Source organism: Pinus tabuliformis, chromosome 6, assembly GCF_031772625.1.
Source record: "Pinus tabuliformis cultivar Carrire ecotype Pingquan chromosome 6, CPIR1, whole genome shotgun sequence".
NCBI classification, from domain to species: Eukaryota; Viridiplantae; Streptophyta; class Pinopsida; order Pinales; family Pinaceae; genus Pinus; species Pinus tabuliformis.
The window spans coordinates 342,380,345-342,399,812 of record NC_142292.1 but is presented as its reverse complement, the minus strand read 5'-3'; the positions used below and the strand labels follow the sequence as shown (position 1 = coordinate 342,399,812).

Below are 19,468 nucleotides of genomic sequence, written 5' to 3'. Positions count from 1 at the left end.
TGTCTTGGGTTTATCTAATATATGCTATGCTTGCGCATGATTATGAAATCCTAGATATGCATATGTGCTAACCTTTGTTGATGTTCATAAGTTCTAGGGTTTGTAGCTAAGTCCTAGTAGAAGTTTGATATTCTAGGATATGATGATATTGTCTCCATTATGATGATACAACAAACTCAAGTAGAAGTTGGTCATTTAGTTGAAACCTTAGATTGTGTTGTGATTAGTCTTGATTGTTGACATCTAAGGCTTAGTATCTCAAAGATGGAATCTAGGGTTAACATTAAATCCTAATAGAAGTCTATCATATGAATTCTAAAGTTGTTGGATGCATTGTAGAACTATACTTGTTTGAATTTCTTCTAGGGTTTGCAACATATTATAGTAGAGTATGTCATATCTCTGGAAGAAATATTGAGACCCTAGATATAATGAGACTGATATCATGATTGAATTATTGATGTGATCTAGGGGTTATAACCTTAACCCAAGCAAAAAAGTTGAAGTTTAAAGTATGTGTCTCTTGTTGACTATGAACGCAACTCAGTTTAGGTATTTGATGTCTAAAGTCTAATGCTTTCGTGATTATGATATAGTTAACTCCATGCTTCTATATATGCATTTGGTTGTACTTGTTGTTTAAGGTGTGAAGGTACATAATCTTCAAGAGGTTGAAGATATTCGTAAGTAAAGTTGATTTGATTGAAAAGCATGAAGAAGGAAATTATATGAATGATGATGATCAAGATGACTTTGATAAGAAGGATGGAAGCCATGAAAGACTCTCCGATGCTAAGGAAAAGAAGTTGATCTCCCTAAGTTAAGAGGGAGTCTAGATAAAGGAAAGAAGGATATCTCCCAAGTTGAGAGGGAGGGCATATTATAGTCATGATGGATACCTTGAAGAAATTGGAGAATGCATACTGAGGTGTTGCTGAATGAAGGAAAGCAGGATCTGGTTGTAGAATATGTTGCTGCATGTAAAGTAGGAAATGAAGTTGTATGATTAAGGAATCTTCTGTCTAGATTTGTTTGGGAAGCCTCTAAGTCCTACTGTGATAAATTGTGAAGTAGCATCAAGATGTTCGGATAGATCGATTGACAAATGATCTCCTATTTAAAGATAAATCCTCCAACGGCTAGTTCGAATGATCCTCGTCAAGCAATCTCGACCGTTGATAAAGATCAAAATATCTTTTAATCTCATCCGTCGAATTATTTATTTATTTATTTATTTTCAGGAAATTCGATTTTTTCATTTAAATGCATTTTAATTAACTCAAATAAAACTTTTGAGTTAATTTCCCAAAAAAATTGACTTTGACTTAACCCCCAGGGATCAAAGGTTTAAAATTTATCAAAATAATTAATTTACCTTAGTCCTGGGACCTCTTAAAATTTAATTTTTTTAGGACTAACGAATTTTGCCTTTGGAGAATTTAAATTTACCTAGGAATTAGAATTAATTAAATTTCTGGCTTAGGATTTTAACTAATTTTGAACCAGAAAATTTAATTAATTAACCTAATGAGGGGATACATTATTTTTCAACCTTCAAATGTTTAGCCATGGTTTTCTAATTATGAGGGACCATGCACTAGACATTTTACATCAAGATTTACATATTTTTACATCATAAAGGGGTAAAACCCATTTGTTACATGTTGAAGAATCTAGGGCATAAGTAGTGTAGTGTGATTCTTCGTTACTTGATAACAATTTGTGGAGTCTTTTTACTTTTCTTATTAGCTTATTCTTTTTTTTCTTCATATCAGTGCATATGTGTGTACTTCATCAAACTGCTATCAAAACATAAAAACAAGAACAACAGATGTTGGCACTCTACCAGGGCCAAAACCTCTCTTCTCTTGAAAGGAAAACTCTTTAGTGAATTTCTCTTATTGAAGCTTCTATTGATCAATGCCAAACCCTAAACCCCTGACAAGAGGATCCTCCAAGCACAAATCAAGTCTTCCCTCCTTTTCTGCACCTTATACTCCGGCACTTCGTTTCCCGACACTTCGTCCTCCTTCTTCTGGCACTTCGTTCTTCTTTCAACTTGTTAGTAAAACTTGTTGCACTTGCTCTAGAGGAGAGACCTTTGATGAGACCCTTTTCCTATTATGGTTCCTTTCTTCTTTTCAACAATCAACTAACTTGGATGACTGTAATGGGAGGGCTATTATGATAGTAGAGGCAACCTCATTTTCCCTCGCACGTGTGACTCTCATGGGCCTTAGAACAACCCTTTTAACTTCGCTTGAGTGTCTTTCTTCCACGCTAGAGTAGGAGGCCTTGTAGGCCTAGTTACTATCCCAACCAAGGAGGAATATAGAGTTGTGATCTTACTACAGATATGGCCATAGACTATCCTTCATTTCCTCGCACGTGTGACTGTGTATACCCTAGAAAAACAGTCACTTAATCTTCGTTGTACTTCCTCCTTTTCTTCGCTGCCCTAGTAGATCCTTTACCTTGGATTCCTTCGTTCTTAATGTTCTCTTTTTCTTGCGGATTTCAAAGCCAAATTGGTGCATTCTATTTGGAGTGGACAACCTCTATAAATAGAGGAATATCCCTCCATTTAGGCTGACTTGTAGGCCAACTTGGTTGACTGCTTGTATGCCGACTTGTAGAGTGGACTTCGGATGGTTCTTGTAGAGAGGACTTCTTAAGATCCTAATGCATATTCAGAGAAGGTGTAACATGCCCTTAAGGTTTTCAACCTTTCTTTTTGACTATTTGATTCACCTATAGCACTTTGACATGTGCTAGACCTACTTCAATGAGCAAGAAATTCATTGACATATATTATAAAATAATATTTCTTTACTTGAAATAAGTACAATATCAAAAGTACATTTATGAAGACCAAACCTAGTTACACTTTCCTTCAACACTCCCTCTTAACTAGGGAGGTATTCATACAATATTACAAGGTGTTTGGCTATTATCAATCTTGAAGAATTCACATAAGAGAAATCGGATTTGCAATCCATCTGTTATAGCATCATATCCATCAACATTGTCATAGTGCAAGGCCTTGTCTAACAACTCCATCTCTTTACGAGACCATGAGCTACAATGCTGGCAAAACCAATGATTTATAGACACCTTCATCATTGTCTCTCAAGGTACATACCCACCCGGGTGTTCTCTGAGTATGACCTTCTAGGACTATTCTTGTCTTGGGTTCCTAGCCCTCAAAGAATATCGGTCCTCTTGCCTACTCTTGGCTTGGATGCCCTACACATCCTCAAAGAGTATCAGATGCTAGATGATTATCTAATCCTCCCATTCTTTCTTTGCAAGTGAAGACAAGAATGTTGTGTCTATCTTGTGTCTATATTTCCATTCATGGCCTTCATCTAGACTTATGACTGTTAGTCCTGGTCTAGTGCAGGACCCATGAAATGGAAAACACAATTGTCACTCCTTTGTAATCAAGGGTGATCCAAAACTCCCTCCTGTCAGAGCTCCTCTTTACTGGGGGCTCTTTCCTTCATCAACAACTTCTTCTTCGTGGATCCTTCAGCTGCTCGATCTCCTTCCTTTCTTGATGTCATGAAGTCTTTGTTCGAACTTCTTTTGGGTAGGGCACCATCCATTGATCACTTTCCTCCCTGGTTTGTCATGTCATTTCTTCCTTTGAGGAAAGTGGCTTTCATGTCATATATCAGGTTTTCTTGTCATCTTGGCTACTCCTATGTCATCTTTTCCATGCTTTGGAATATTCTTCTCATGGATGCTTCATAGTACTTGCTTGTTTACATGCTTCGACCTACTAGCCCATCATGATTTCATCCTGATATTGCTTCAACATTGCTTTTTCTTTTGTTGGATGGCTTCTTTATCACGACATCTTTATAGAGTAGAATTAGTTATCTGCACCTTTTATATCTCCAAGGCCTTCATAGGTATCAAGGGTCCTTTCTTCCTTTATCAGAGTTTCCTTGCCTTCTTTCGGGAGATATCTTCAAAGCATTTTGTCAGATAGTGATTGTTGGTGATCATGGTGTTCTTCACATGCTTGATCTCTTTCTTCATTTGCTTCTTCTCAGATGGATAGGTCAACCATCTAATGCTTCTTGTGAGAGCATTCCTTCATTGCTTGCTTTCTGGACTTGTTAGCATTTCTTCTTGCTTCTTAGTCAACAATCTTATGCTCCTTATGTGAGCATATTGTTTTGTTGACCTTCATTGCATTATGGTACATGGCTTCGAGCATGTTCTTGGTGAAAGAGATTCTTTCATGTTTGATCATGTTATAGAACTATCCCACGACTCAATAATATACAAATGATAACATGACTAAACTTTGCTGCATACATACCTCATCTTGATTCTCCTTTGATCATCTTAGCTTCATTTCATTGTCCTTGGTGTGGCCCTTCTTGCTTCATCTTAGCTTGCCTACATATCATCCTTTTCTTGAATCCAATGAATGGGATTCCCAGATATCTACTTTGGTCCATGAACCTTCTTTTGAAGATCCCATCATAGGATTTTAAAGATCCTTGCCTTGCAAATGTTTTCTTACTTTTGATGATGGAGGTCTTCTAAGATTCTTAATCATGATCAATTTTCTTTCATCGTGGATGAGGTCTTATACTAGGTATGCTTCTTCTACATGAATATCTTGAGCTATATCTGCCACGCTCCTATATTCTAGAAGATATTTCTACTCATGCATTTTTGTTCTTATCATAAATGCTACATCTTCATGAGTATCTAGAACTCTATGAACATCATGCTGCTAGATTCTAGAGGATGCTTCTATCCATGCAATATTAATTTATTCCTACATGCTCCTATCCTACTCAAAACTTTGAAAGAAGTCTAGAAGTAAAGAGTTTGACCTAGCCATAGTAGAGATTAGGAGGATCTTCCTTCTTTTGCTTCTTTCCTTCTTCTTTCCCTCTTCCTTTTGTTGTTTTTTTCCTTCTTAAGCTTAGGACAGTTCCTTTTGTAGTGTCCATATTCTTGGGCTCCAAAAAATTGGATTTTGGACATGTCTTTGTTGTTTGTTCTTCATGGACCAAAATTTGCAAATTTACCCTTTCTTTTGGCCATGGTAGCAAATGCTTGCTCCTTTGATCCTACATCTTCTTTTGCCTTAAGTCTGGTTTCCTCTGTTCTACATAGAGATCACATTTCACTGAGAGTGGTTGCTTCCTTCTTGGCATATATGCTTGATGTGAAGTTTCCCCACTCCTCAGGTAGAGCATTGAGTACTACAGTTGTCATTTCTCTATCAGACATGACTTCCCCAAGCTCTTGAAGTTGATCTCTCATTTTAGAGATTTTCATGAAGTAGGGAGCTATTCCTTCCTTTGCCATCTTCATCTTGTATAATTCATTTCTCAGAGATATTACTTCTCCGATTGTGGATATTGAGAATAGCTCTACTAGCTTATCATAAATTTCTTTTGATGTCTCAAACTTGGAGACATAAGGAATGAGAGATTCTTTGATTGATTCTATCAGAATCCTTTGAGCTCTTGTCTCATCCTTATTGTACTTGGCTAAGGTTTGAGTCTGTTCCTTAGCAGGGATAGTGATATTCCCTTTGACATGTTCTAGGAGTTCATTCTCCTTGAGAAGTAGATCAATCCTCTTCTTCCATGAAAGAAAGTTATTGGTACCTACCAATTTATTGCTTTCCTTGCAAAAAGACATTGATGTATATTCAAAAGGGGACATGTACTTACTTGATAGATTTTGAGATGTAATGGATTTGCTTCCTCCTTGAAGGCTTGATTGCTTGTCTTCCCTAGATCTTGATGTTCTTCATGTTGCCTTTTCCAAGTGGACTTGCTTGGTGATGAGGTTTGTTTGAAGACTTGTGGCTTGACGTAAGTCTTGCTTCAATATGCTCTTCTTTGTAGGTGCCTTTATGTAAGGCTTTTCTTCTAGCTTTGTAGACCTCCTTGATGAATGATGGATTGTAGACCCTTCTTGTTCTTAAAGTAAATGAGACTTCTAGGCTTGATGCTTCAACTTTGTAGATGCTTCCCCTTGATGAGTGTTCTTGAGTTGCCCTTTCATTGATGTGTCACCTTACCTCTGATACCATGTTGAATAATCTAGGGCATAAGTAGGGTAGTGTGATTCTTTGTTACTTGATAACAATTTGTGGAGTCTTTTTACTTTTCTTATTAGCTTATTCTTCTTCTTCTTCTTATTAGTGCATATGTGTGTACTTCATCAAACTGCTATCAAAACATAAAAATGAGAACACTAGATCTTGGCTCTCTGCCAGGGCCGAAACCTCTCTTCTCTTGAGAGGAAAACCCTTTAGTGAATTTCTCTTATTGAAGCTTCTATTGATCAATGCCAAACCCTAGACCCCTAACAAGAGGATCCTCCAAGCACAAGTCAAGTCTTCCCTCCTTTTCTGTACCTTATACTCCAGCACTTCTTCTAACACTTTGTTTCCCGACACTTCATCCTCCTTCCGGCACTTCGTTCTTCTTTCAACTTGTTAGTAAACCTTGTTGCACTTGCTCTAGAGAAGAGACCTTTGATGAGACCCTTTTCCTATGATGGTTCCTTTCTTCTTTTCACCAATCAACTAACTTGGATGACTGTAATGGGAGGGCTGTTATGACAACAGAGGCAACCTCCTTTTCCCTCGCACGTGTGGCTGTAATGGGCCTTAGAACAACCATTTTAACTTCGCTTGAGTGTCTTTCTTCCACGCTGGAGTAGGAGGCCTTGTAGGCCTAGTTACTAGCCCAAACAAGGAGGAATATAGAGCTGTGATCTTACTGCTGATATGGCCGCAGACTATCCTTCATTTCCTCGCACGTGTGACTATGTATACCCTAGAAAAACAATCCCTTGATCTTCGTTGTACTTCCTTCTTTTCTTCACTGCCCTAGTAGACCCTTTACCTTGGCTTCCTCTGTTCTTCTTCTTCCCTTTTTCTTGGGGATTTGAAATTCAAATTGGTTCGTTCTAGAATCTATTTAGAGTGGACAACCTTTATAAATAGAGAACTGTCTGTCCATTTAGGCCGACTTGTAGAGTGAACTTCAAATGGTTCTTTGGCGGAGTTGTATGCTTGAATGAGCTTCTTGATGGTGCCATTGCTTGGAGGAGACCTGTGACTTTGCTTGGAGGACTTCTTGTGACCCTAATACATATTCATACAAGGTGTAACATGCCCTTAAGGTCTTCAACCTTTCTTTTTGACTATTTGACTCACCTATAGCACTTTGACATGTGCTAGACCTACTTTTAATGAGCAAGAAACTCATTGACATATATTATAAAATAATATTTCTTTTCTTGAATAAGTACAAATATCAAAAGTACATTTATGAAGACCGAACCTAGTTACACTTTCTTTCAACATTATAGGCCCTCACAGACTACCCATTCCTGCGACACAAATATAATCCAACAGATCAAATAATTTGTAATAAAATATCTAACCAAATAGTTAGGATTATTCCCAAATTACTTTTACATAGACTCAATCTAAAACACTAGGACTCGCCTAAGATGCTAGCGACAAAATCCATTCCAGCTTTGGGGTTAGACTGGAGGGAAAAACTCTGCCGACCATCCGAAAATGGATCGGTGAGATAAAAAAACCTCCCAAAATGGAGATCATCACTAGAAATGTAGGTTTGCCTAGGTTGTTACATACACAACACGGTTCTGCTGAGATTATTTACACATTATACATGCAGAATGGGTGTACATTATATCATGGTAACCAGGCTAATGATGATAGCTGGACAACACGGACACATCGATCAGGCGATATCCCTTTTGCGAAAAAAGGGGTGTACTGCTATGGGGTCATTGACATGGAGTGGTCAACATCTGGCTCTACTTGGGGACACGACGTTGTACCGAAGGAATGTGAAAATCTAGAATCTGCATCCAAGCAACACACAAGATACATAAGTAGCGTACATCCAAAAAATCATCATATAGCATTAAGCACAGGAAAGTTATAAGCTCTTCATTTATTAACTATCCTAATAACATGAAAATCATAAATCTACCTACAACATAAAATATTGAAATCAATGGGTGTAGGGTTAGGAATACAATACAAAGGATGCTCCATGGCATCATAAATGCATTCAATGTAGTGCATGCTGAGCATTTGCCTACTTTCAAGCAAATCTGTAGGTTGTTTTTCAGATGTTCCATGTTCAATCGTGCATATGGTAGGACTCTTCCCTCTCTGAAAATTAAGCCGTTTGGATCCGTCTTCTGTAGAATTTATCTAAAAACCCTGAAACTTATCCAAATTATTTAGAAAGTGAATAACATGTGTTTCATTATCAAAGGCCTGCCCATGTTTAGATTTATTTGGGATAGAAGGTTTAAAAATGATATCTGTCTTAGTTTTATCTTCAATTAATTTATTAGACAACTGCATGGTAGAAGCAACAACAACTAACTCATCAGCTAAGCAATTTTTCTCTCTTGGGATAACTTCAAGATTGATGGCATCAAAATACTCCATGGTATCCCACACAACATTTCTATAATTTCTTAATCTTTGATTTTTACATGTAAATTTATTTTTGATTTGCATGATAACTAAATCTGAATCACCCTTGATACTCAACAATTTGACTTTCAAAGTTTTTTCCATTTCAATACCCAACAACAAGGCTTCATATTCAACCACATTGTTGGTTGCTTCAAATTCTAATTGATATGCAAATTTGAAAATATGACCAAGGGGAGATTTCAAGACAATTCTCACACCTTTACCACGCCTAGATGTTGCAAAGTACAAATGCCAAACTTTATTTTTTAAGTCACCCTCTTTTTTATCAACCATGACCTCTATGGGAATGATTGAATTAGATAAAATAGCATGATTTCTAGGGTCTAGCCGTTCACATATTATTTCATTATGGGGACTTTTAGGATCTTCGACATGGAATCTCCTTTCAGGCTCTCTGTTTAATTTAAGAAATCCTTGACCAATAGGGGAAGGAATCATAGCATATGACTAGTTCATTTGTATGCTTCCTCCTAAATCAGAAGCCCATTTCCTAGACAACAACATACTCCAAGGATTAGGCACATCAACCACAACTATGTCCATGACAATCATGATATCTGGGTACACAGACAGATGGACTTGTAAGTCCTTAATTACCCATGAACTTCAAATTTTCTTTGAATCCACGGCACATATGTTGTAGTAAGGCCTAGATATCCTTAAATTAAGTTGTTTCGTGACTCTCTTAGTCATCACACAAACAGAAGCACCAGAGTCAAGCATGCAGTTATATAACCGATAATTATTAACAAAGAAAGTAATGAAAAAAAGAGAATTCCCTTTGTTATCAGATTCCATACTTTGCAAATACAGAGGAGCATCCTAGTAGAAAGCCTCAGTAGTTTCCTCTTGAGTTGCATTTACCTGGGTACTGCCAATAACACTTAGTAACTTGGTCTTCTAGGAGGGGATCTTCAGTATTTCGATGACAGGAACCAAAACTTTAGAGTTATTAAACCAACCTCCTAAATCAATATTCATACCAGAAGATGACCCATGGTCTAAGTTGCAGGAAACGTGGGCAGGGGGTCCGTTTCCCCAGGGGAAACGAAACGAAACTCGTTTCCCCGTACCGTACGGCCTGGAAACGCGTTTCCGGCCGTACGGCCACGTTTCCCGAAACGGAAACTTGGCCGTACGGCCGGAAACGCGTTTCCAGGCCGTACGTGCCATGTTTCCCCAAAAAAAACACTTGTTTTTTAAATTTTATTTTTTTTTTAAATTTGTTTTTAATTTTTTTTAGGGTTTCCAGGTAGGGTTTCCAGGTAGTAAATGTGATGTAAATTTAATCTTAATGTTTAAATGTTTATGTAAGTAAATGTATCATTCATGCTTTATGATTGCACATATATAATAATAATTTTTAAATATTTTAATATATATATATATATATATTATTATATATATTCGCGTTTCCCGTTTCCAAAATTTGGGGAGGTCGCGTTTCGTTTCGCTTCCCCGTTTCGTTTCGCTTCCGCGTTTCCCCGTTTCGTGCAACTTAGCCCATGGTTAAGACTTCGAGAATTAACTTGATTATCATTTTGACTTCTTCTCTAATAAGTTAACCCCTTATCCTTAGTGATTTCAAGAACTCGCTCAAGACGAGGCTCCTCACTAAAACATTTAACCAATACATCAGTTTCTTGACCAAAGTTATTAATGCTATATGAAGATGTAAAAGGTCTGACGGGTTGACTATTTCCCTTGGCCTCTTCCCAATTTTCCTGTGATAGATGATATTCTTTACCAACCATTTTTATCTAGTTACTTGTCCCAAGCATCCCATGGTGCATGATTCTCTTGATAAAGGGACAAGTAGCTTCTTCACGAAGCTCATCATAGGCCCTACAGTAAGGCGGGGTACCCTCCACAAGATTATTAGTTTCAAGAGGATTGGGAGGCCTCTCCTCACTGGTTTGACCTTTTTTCTGCCAATTATTTCGATTGTTATTATTATTCTAACCCCTAGGTTGAAGATTTGGCATTTGAGCTTTCATTTGAATCAACCTAGACTGTAATGTAGTTATCTCCTTAGCATGATCAACAATCATCCGTGCTTGATTTAACTCCATATTTTCTAACTTCTTAAGCAGTTTTTGCATAGGTTCTTCTTCGAATTCTTTTTCCTTTCCTTTAGGTTCTTTTAATTTAACAGCAGATCTATCAAACCTAGGAATTTCAGATTTTCCAGAAGCCTTCTTATATTTTTCCAGCTCTTCAGTTGTGATTTGACAAGCCTTGTAGTCAACAGGCTTGGACCGTCTTACCTCATAAGGAGTGTCAAGATTGAAAGCATCGAGATAATATTATAGAAGCATTTTCTCAGTTGGTTTGTAATCAGTAGATATCTCTTTAAGCATACCATTAAACCTTTTATTAAATTCTTCACAAGTCTCATTTTCTTTAGTTTTAATGACGCTAATGGCTTTTGCTAAAAATCGACTTTCTTTCTTATCACCAAATTTCTCTCTAAAAGCATCAAGGAGGGAATCAAATGAATCAATGCTATGATTAGGCCTATCCCTAAACCAATCCATAGCATCTTGCTTAAGGGTTAAGACGAAGCATTTCATTTTCACATACTCATAATTATGAGCATTAGCGAATTTAGCCCACCAAGTCTCAAAAGCACATAAATGATTTTTAACAATGATTGCATTATTTCCTTGGACAACGGGCAACTTGTCTATACCAATATTAGGAAGGTTATGGGGATAACCATGGATGTTAACAAAGTTATGAAGCTCATAGATATCTATGACGTTTGGAATGGGAGGATTCAAGAAGAGTGAATGGATGTCACAGAGAGCTTCTTGGCCAAGAATGTCAAGGAGTGTACGAGAAGAGACTTTGTGTAATCTAACTCTGAGAGCCCTTTCAGGATCGGGAGCAGGATTAACCACGCTGCTTGGGTTCCTCCTAGTACATGCCCCTGTAGAAGACAGAGGAAGTGGAGTTGCCACCCGGACAAAAATCTAACTTAGACATAGAAGATGATATGATGAAAATGAGATGAAGATGAATGGGTGAAGATGAAAGGATCAAATGATGAGAAGAGATTGAGAGGACCAAGGACAAAAAAACTCTGTCCCCAGCGACGACGCCAAAAAATGTTGTTGCACAAGTGTCTAGGCACTGTGACAACGCTCAGAGTAAGGGTTGTCACTCTAATCCTTACTCACTCCGTTTAGACTCTCTCGTAGACAAGTCAAGGGGGGTAGTCCCTAGGGGTAAATGAATGAAGGAAACCTGTGGAACACAGGCCCTAGGAGACTTAAAGATGAACAACTTAATGAATGTAAAACAAGTCCTGGTTAACCGAGATGGATAGATCAAACAATTAAGACGAATACAACCACAAGATAGAAATGATTTTAGACCAGTGCCTTAATATTCAGTTAACCATAAACTAAATGAAAACAAGTTATCCAGAGAAATTTGTAAATGTGATGAAAGTGACGATCATGAACGATTAAATGTAAATGCTCAAAACTTTATCATGCAATATATTCTAGCAATTAAATACCATGAAGAGCTATGAAATTTAACTGCTAAGCAATATATGGTTCTAGAATTAAAATGATTTTCTTCAATAACCCAGATCTAGAATTTATCTTTTTTCTTTAGTCAATCTTTAGATATGATTCTAAAACATTAATCGCGTTTGACAATAGAGAAATCAATACCACAAAATTCTCCCTTTAAAATTTTACACTTAACACAAAAAGAAACCAAGGAACTTTATATTAGAATTTAATTATCTCTTAGGTAAACTTTTAATGTGCTAAGCTTACGAAGCAAATTTACTGTGGCAATTGTTTAAATAAATTTTTTAATGTGACCAATAAAATAAAAATCAAAACGACCTTAATAAATTAAACTTTTTAATGGGCCATAGACCACATAAAAATTTAATTTTTTAAATGTGAACGCATAGGTCCTTTGATTTAATTCACTCGCAATTTCAAAGTCACAAAAATGAAAATTATTTTCAATTTTTTTAGTTTTTAAATGTTTTAAACATTAAAAAAAAAAAAAACGAAATCAAAACACAAATCAAAATCACAAGTTAAAATAAAAAATGTAAAACAAAAAAAAAAATTAAAATTAAATCAAAATAAAACAAATCGAAAAGTCAAAAACAAAAAGATAAAATAAAAAATAAAATTTAATTAGCGTGAATCCTAACTTAAACTAACCTAAACAAGAGAAATCAAAATTAAAACCTAACACTAACGCATACATCAAACATGAAACAAATGAATAAAAAAAATCGAATTGTTTGAGTGTTGTGCAGGTCGAGAGAGAGGCGACGATGAGGAGAGATGGCAAGAGTTGAGCAGTGACGAGGGAGATTGGAGTTGTAGAGTCGATGGAAGGGATAGCAACGAAGGAAGAATGCAGGCGAGCAGAAGATAAAGGAGCTGTGGATAAGAGGAAGGATATAGGAAAGGAGGGTGCACGGGTGAGGAAATCACTGGAGTAGTTGCGGGTAAGGGATGGCGCAGCACTAATGGAGGAATGAGGGTCAAGGGTTGCGGATAGAGAAGGGCGAGGAGCTGCAAGGATGGGGGAGCTCGAGTAGCAAAGGATCTTTGATTCACGCGCAGGAGGAAAGAGAAGGATGGACAATGTAGTGAGGAAGAAGGGTTTCAGAGCAGGGAGATAAGGCAGCGTTTGGAGGAAGAGCTCGAGGGAGCTGTGACAAGGGTTTTGCAAGAGAAAGGACCTCAATTTGCAGGTTGAAGGAGCTGCGATAGTGCAACAGAAAACGTAGATGAGAAAAACATAGAGATTTATAAAAAAGAAATAGAAATTTGCAGCAAATCAAAAACCCCAGGGAATAAAATAAATTTCGAAATTTTCCGGAGAAAGAAAAACGCAGCCAAATGCTAGTAGCTCAAACCCTAAAAAAAAATTTCTCATAAATTTGTGATTAAAGTGATATTTTTTTGCTTCAGATTTATCCTTGAAACCCTTATAAAATCTCCAGATTTAAAATTTAAAAACCCTCGAACTGTAAAATATTAAAAAAAAATGTCCCTGCAAAATGATATTGAGGCCAGATCTTACACTTGAGGGCCTAGATTTGGCTTCAAACAGGAAATCTCCTTCATATCTGTACCTGCAATGAAAAAAACAAAACACCCAGTAACGATATGTATAATGATGAAATTAAAAACCCCCCAAAACCCAGTTAAATTACAATAATTACAAGTTGAAGACTCTAAGTCGCTAGATCTATCATTATGCCGCACAAAAATTAAAAGATTTTTTAAATTTTAAAAGGAGGTGCTAACTTGAACCCTCATGCATCAATAAAACAAAAAAAATCTTATGATAAGCCCGAAGCTAATTTAGATGGGCTCTTCAGAAAATATGAATCGGGAGTTGGCTGGTCCAACTGAAAACTTCCCCTAATGTTCGATGATTTAAATCAAGATTTCCCTGCAAAACTCGATCTAGCTATTAAAAATAGGGCGAGAATATTAGAATATATCTCTATATCTCTATTTAGTAATGCTCAGTCTTTTAGATGTTTCTATTCTTATTCTTTTAGCAGTTTCTTAGATGAAACTGTTTGTTCGATATTCTACATAGAAACATGATGTTTCTATTCTTGTAAATATCTTTGTATTATCATTGAGCTGTTTGCTCCATGTGAATTAATTCATTGAACATTCTTTTATGGTATCAGAGCAAGGTTAAGAGATTCTTCTTGAAACAGTAATTCTCTTTGCATCGTAATCTCTTGAGTCCTTTCTAAGGTCGAGCCCTCTGTAAGCCAGGCAGCCTTCACTGAGTCTTAGCCTCGGCTTTGCTCGCTGTGATAAAAGCTTACAGTCGTCCATCTCGATACAGAATTGGATTCTTCTCTTGCATGATCATTTTACTAAGGAAATAACTTTGTGGCGGCGACTGTTTTCGTGGAAGCGGAATTTTTTTTTGGCTGGCCAGTTTGCTTGGAATATTGAATCCAGCTATTTTCTTCGACCACATCGTGGAATCCCTCAGCAATCGTGATCCAGGTGTTTTCTCTCGGTTTATAACTTATTTGTTTTTTAAAATCGGAGTCGTGGTCTGAAAATTTGATCTGCGGGCAACTGTCTATTTTTTATTTTCAAACGCTGTCAAAACAAGTGATATACGCTTGTGATATTTTCAAACGCTGTCAAACTTGTGATATACGCTTATTGATTTGAAACCCGAGGATATTTGAAACCCGTGGATGGTATTACAGTTAAGAACTCTTAGATATATATCTGAATCTCTGTGGCAGAGATATCTGTCAAACCCGTGGATATTTGAAACCCTGTAATTCGCGTGTAATTTCAAACCTGTGGATATACGCGTGTGTTGTAAAACCCTGTAATTCGCGTGTAACTTCAAACCCGTGGATATACGCGTGTGCTGTGAAACCCGTGGCTCTGGATCTGAAACCCGTGTTTATAACCTGATTTACGTAATACGTAACCTGATGTTTCATTCGCGTGATATATTCTCTGTCATACGCGTGTTATAAAACCCGTGGTTCATTGTAATAGCTGAGACGGAACGTGAGTCCGAGGATTTACGTAACCCGTGTTTATAAAACTCATACGCGTGGTTATATTCACCTGTGGGTTTTATATATTCGTATATAAAATAGCTGAGACGGAACGTGCAGTTTTGATAACTCACGTGGTTCAAATTTCAAAACATATGACCAGTCGCTGAGCTGAGACGGAACGTGCATAGCTCACGTGGTCCTTTTTTCAAAAGCATATGACCTGTAGCTGAGATGTTTTTGTGTGGGCCATTTTGATACCTGAGACGTGTATATATATATATCCGTGGTGTTTGCTGACAGTGGGTTACCATTCAGCAGAAGTGTGAATCTGAGACAGCACATGTGGGTCCATTTTTCATCATTTGTATTTGCTGTATTTGTGGTTCTGGTTGCCGGCAGTGGGTTACCAATCAGCGGAATTTTTTTCTTGTGATCCTGACAGTCTTCATTACAAACTCAGACCTGTGACATCTGTTTATTGCATCAGTATACTCTTATGGTAGACCGGCATTTTCTTGTGGAAAACTGTATTCTCAGAACTGTATTAGCAGTATTACTATTGTTTTAGACAGCTGAAAGTCTGTTCTTTAAATTTTCACCAGCATAAGCAGTCAGCTACATTGTTCTTGTGTGTCATACTTTTGTATTCTCTTTGTGAAAATGGCCACACTTACCAATCTGATGTTAGAAGGAAATCAACGGTTTAATGGCAGCAACTATAACATTTGGAAACAAAGACTGCTGACCATTTTTGAGTACAGGCGTCTTGATCAACTCATTTTGGGCAAAGAGCTTCGTCCAGGTACAGCCGGGACCGATCAAGATAAATTTGATGATCGAAATCGAGAGGCTGTTATGCTTCTCAAGCTCTCTGTCGCTGATGATCAGTTACCACAGATCCCTTCTGGCAAGACAGCTGCTGAAATCTGGCAACAGTTGAAAGAATTGCATGAGACATCTGATAAAAGCAGAGCTTTTTTTCTCAAAAATCAGTTGTTCTCCATCATGATGGATGAACATATGTCTTTACAGGAACATCTCAACAAAATTAAAGACATTCGAGATCAGCTCGACGCCATTGGTCGGACCATGGAGGAAGAAGATATGGTAGTCATTACCCTGAAGAGTCTACCAAAATCTTATGAACACTTCATTGAAACACTCAACATTACAACCACAAATGTTGATCTGAAGTTTTCAGATTTATGTACCAAACTTCTGCAGCAAGATAGGTGGAAACAGCAGTTTGGTAGTGGTACTTCATCAGTGCCCTTGGAAAATGCATTTGCTGCAAAATATCAGTCCTCTCAGTCTTTTCAGCAGAGAGGATCATCTCAGTCTTTTGATCCTAACAGGAAGAAAAGTGTACAGTGTTATTACTGTCACAAGTTCGGTCACATGAAGAAAGACTGCAGGCAGAGGATTGCTGCTGAACAAAAGAAACAGGGAGGGTCACATCAGACAGCGAATGTTGCAGAACATTCCGAGCAGACAAATTCTGCCTTTTACGCCTTTATGGCTAAAAGGTCTTCAGAACATGTTCCTTCCTCTGCATGGTACATTGATTCTGGTGCATCACGCCACTTCTCTCACAGGCGTGACTGGTTTATTGACTTTTCACCTTTCAGTGATTCAGTTGTATTTGGTGGAGGTGAAAAGTACACTGTTGCTGGCAGGGGTACAGTTCAAATTCAGTCTGGTGGACGCACGCTCATATTTCTAAATGTATACTATGTTCCTGGTATGGAGATTAATCTGCTCTCTGTCAGTCAGATTATGAGGAATTCTCCTCAGCTTGATGTTGTGTTCAGTGCACACAAGTGTTCCATCATTGACAGAGAGACCAGTCTGACAGTTGCTATTGGCCTCGAGGACCATGGTCTATACAGGCTACTTGACACCGGTGACTTTCCAGAAGTGGCACTAGCAGCTCGTGTCTCTCCCATCAGTACTCTATGGCATCAGCGATATGGGCATCTCAATATGCAGTATCTCTCTCAGCTCTCTCAGGAGGGACTTGTGTCAGGATTACCTGATATTCAGACTCAGCAGTTGGGGGTATGCAGCGCCTGTCAAGCGGGAAAGCAACATCGGTCGTCATTCAAAAATGGAGAATCTTGGCGCGCATCCCAGGTACTTCAGTTACTTCATGCTGATATTTGTGGTCCTATGAATACAGCTTCTATAACTGCTTGCAAATACTTTTTACTTATTGTAGATGACTTCAGTCGAAAGATGTGGGTGTATTTTTTAAAAAATAAATCTGATGCTCTTAGTACCTTTCAGAAGTTTAAAACTTTAGTTGAAAACGAATCTGGTTGTAATATCATGACCCTTAGGACCGACAATGGGGGGGAATTTTGTTCCTCAGCTTTTGCCAACTTCTGTGATATTCATGGCATCAAACGTCAATTCACCACACCTTACACTCCCCAGCAGAACAGTGTTGTCGAGCGTCGCAATCGCACGGTTGTTGAAATGGCTCGTTCCATGTTACAACACCGGAGTGTTCCAAACAAATTCTGGGCTGAAGCAGTATTTACTGCTGTTTACCTTCTTAACCGATCCCCTACTCAGGCTGTTAAAGGGAAGACTCCTGAAGAAGTGTGGTCTGGTCGTAAGCCTAAGATCAGTCATCTCAAAGTTTTTGGCTCAGTTGCATATGTTTGGATTCCATCTGCTAAGCGATCTAAGTTGGATTCCAAAAGTCAGAAACTCATGATGACAGGTTACAGTGATCATCACAAGGCTTATAGGCTGATAGATATAGCCACTGGTCGACTTAGCTTCAGTCGAGATGTAGTATTTGATGAAGACAGAGGATTCTTTCAGTCTTCTTCTTCTGAGCAGCGTTCTGAGGATCCGCCTCACAGTGTTCTTCTTCCAGTCAGTCCATCTGATGGGAGGGATGATGGAGCATCAAGATTTGATACTACTCTATCTGAGCTTCCTCCAGAAGCTAATCCCCCTCTTGCTGTCCCTATTGCTCTTGAGCCTGCTTCTCTTCCTCCTGATATTGGTCCCTCTAATCCTGATATTGGTTCTTCTTCTCTTCGGCCAAAATGGTGGGCTAAAACCATAGGTGATCTCCGGGATGATGAGCTCCTTGAAGGTAGAACTTCTAGGCATAAGAACAGACAACAGTCTACAGTCAATTTTGCTCTTATGGCTAACCTTCACAGTACTTTTGAGCCTCAAACATATTCAGAAGCTAAGGGTATATCTGAGTGGGAACAGGCTATGGAAGCAGAATTTCAGAGTCTTCAGAAGAATCACACATGGACTCTTTCTGATCTTCCTGCAGACAAAAAACCCATAGGCTGCAAATGGGTGTATAAAGTCAAATACAAAGCTGATGGAACCTTAGACAAGTATAAAGCTCGGCTTGTGGCTCGAGGATTTTCACAGCAGGAAGGCATCGACTATGAGGAGACTTTTGCTCCTACAGCCAAGATGAGTACTATCAGGCTTGTGCTTGCCCTAGCAGCTCAGTTCAATTGGAAAGTTCATCAGATGGATGTAAAAAGTGCTTTCCTAAATGGTGATCTCCAAGAAGAAGTCTACATGACGCAGCCTCCAGGATTCAAGGTTGTTGGTCAAGAACAGAAAGTGTCGGTTAGTTAAAGCAATCTATGGATTGAAACAAGCTCCTCGGGCTTGGTACATAAAAATTGATCAGTATCTGACAGATCAGGGTTTTCAGCGGAGTCCATCTGATGCAAACCTGTATATCAAGCATACTGATGATGATATCTTGTTTGTAGTTGTCTATGTGGATGATCTTATCATTACTGGCAGCTCTGCACATTTGATCCATGGGATCAAACAAGATCTATGCAGAACTTTTGAGATGACAGACTTGGGACTTCTTCATTACTGTCTGGGGGTTGAAGTGTGGCAGACTGAAAATCAGATCTTTCTTTCTCAGTCCAAGTATGCCAAAAATCTTGTGGAAAGGTTCAGAATGCAGGATTGCAAACCGGCCACGACTCCTATGGAACCAGGGCTCAAACTTTTAGCACAGTCATCCTCTCCTCTTGTGGATGAAACTTTATTCAGGCAATTAGTGGGCAGTCTCATCTATCTTACTGCTACTAGACCTGACATCAGTTTTGCAGTAAGCTACATTTCTCGCTTTATGTCAGCTCCTAAAGCTGATCATTGGATAGCAGCAAAGCGGGTGCTACGATATGTGCATGGTACTTCTGATTATGGCCTCTTATATACTCACAGCTCCACTCCTATTCTCAGTGGCTACACTGACTCTGACTGGGCCGGTTCGGTTGATGACCGTAAATCTACAGCTGGGTATGTGTTTAGTCTAGGATCTGGAGCTGTTACTTGGACTAGTAAGAAGCAACAGGTAGTGGCTCTCT

General features: G+C 38.3%; 1 protein-coding gene across 3 annotated transcripts in view; it reads right to left on the bottom strand.

The window, feature by feature from the left end:
- The window catches only part of LOC149258698 (uncharacterized), a 416,271-nt gene that overhangs the window by 20,423 nt on the left and 376,380 nt on the right, over nucleotides 1–19,468 (bottom strand). The gene's annotated exons all lie outside the window — the stretch shown is intronic.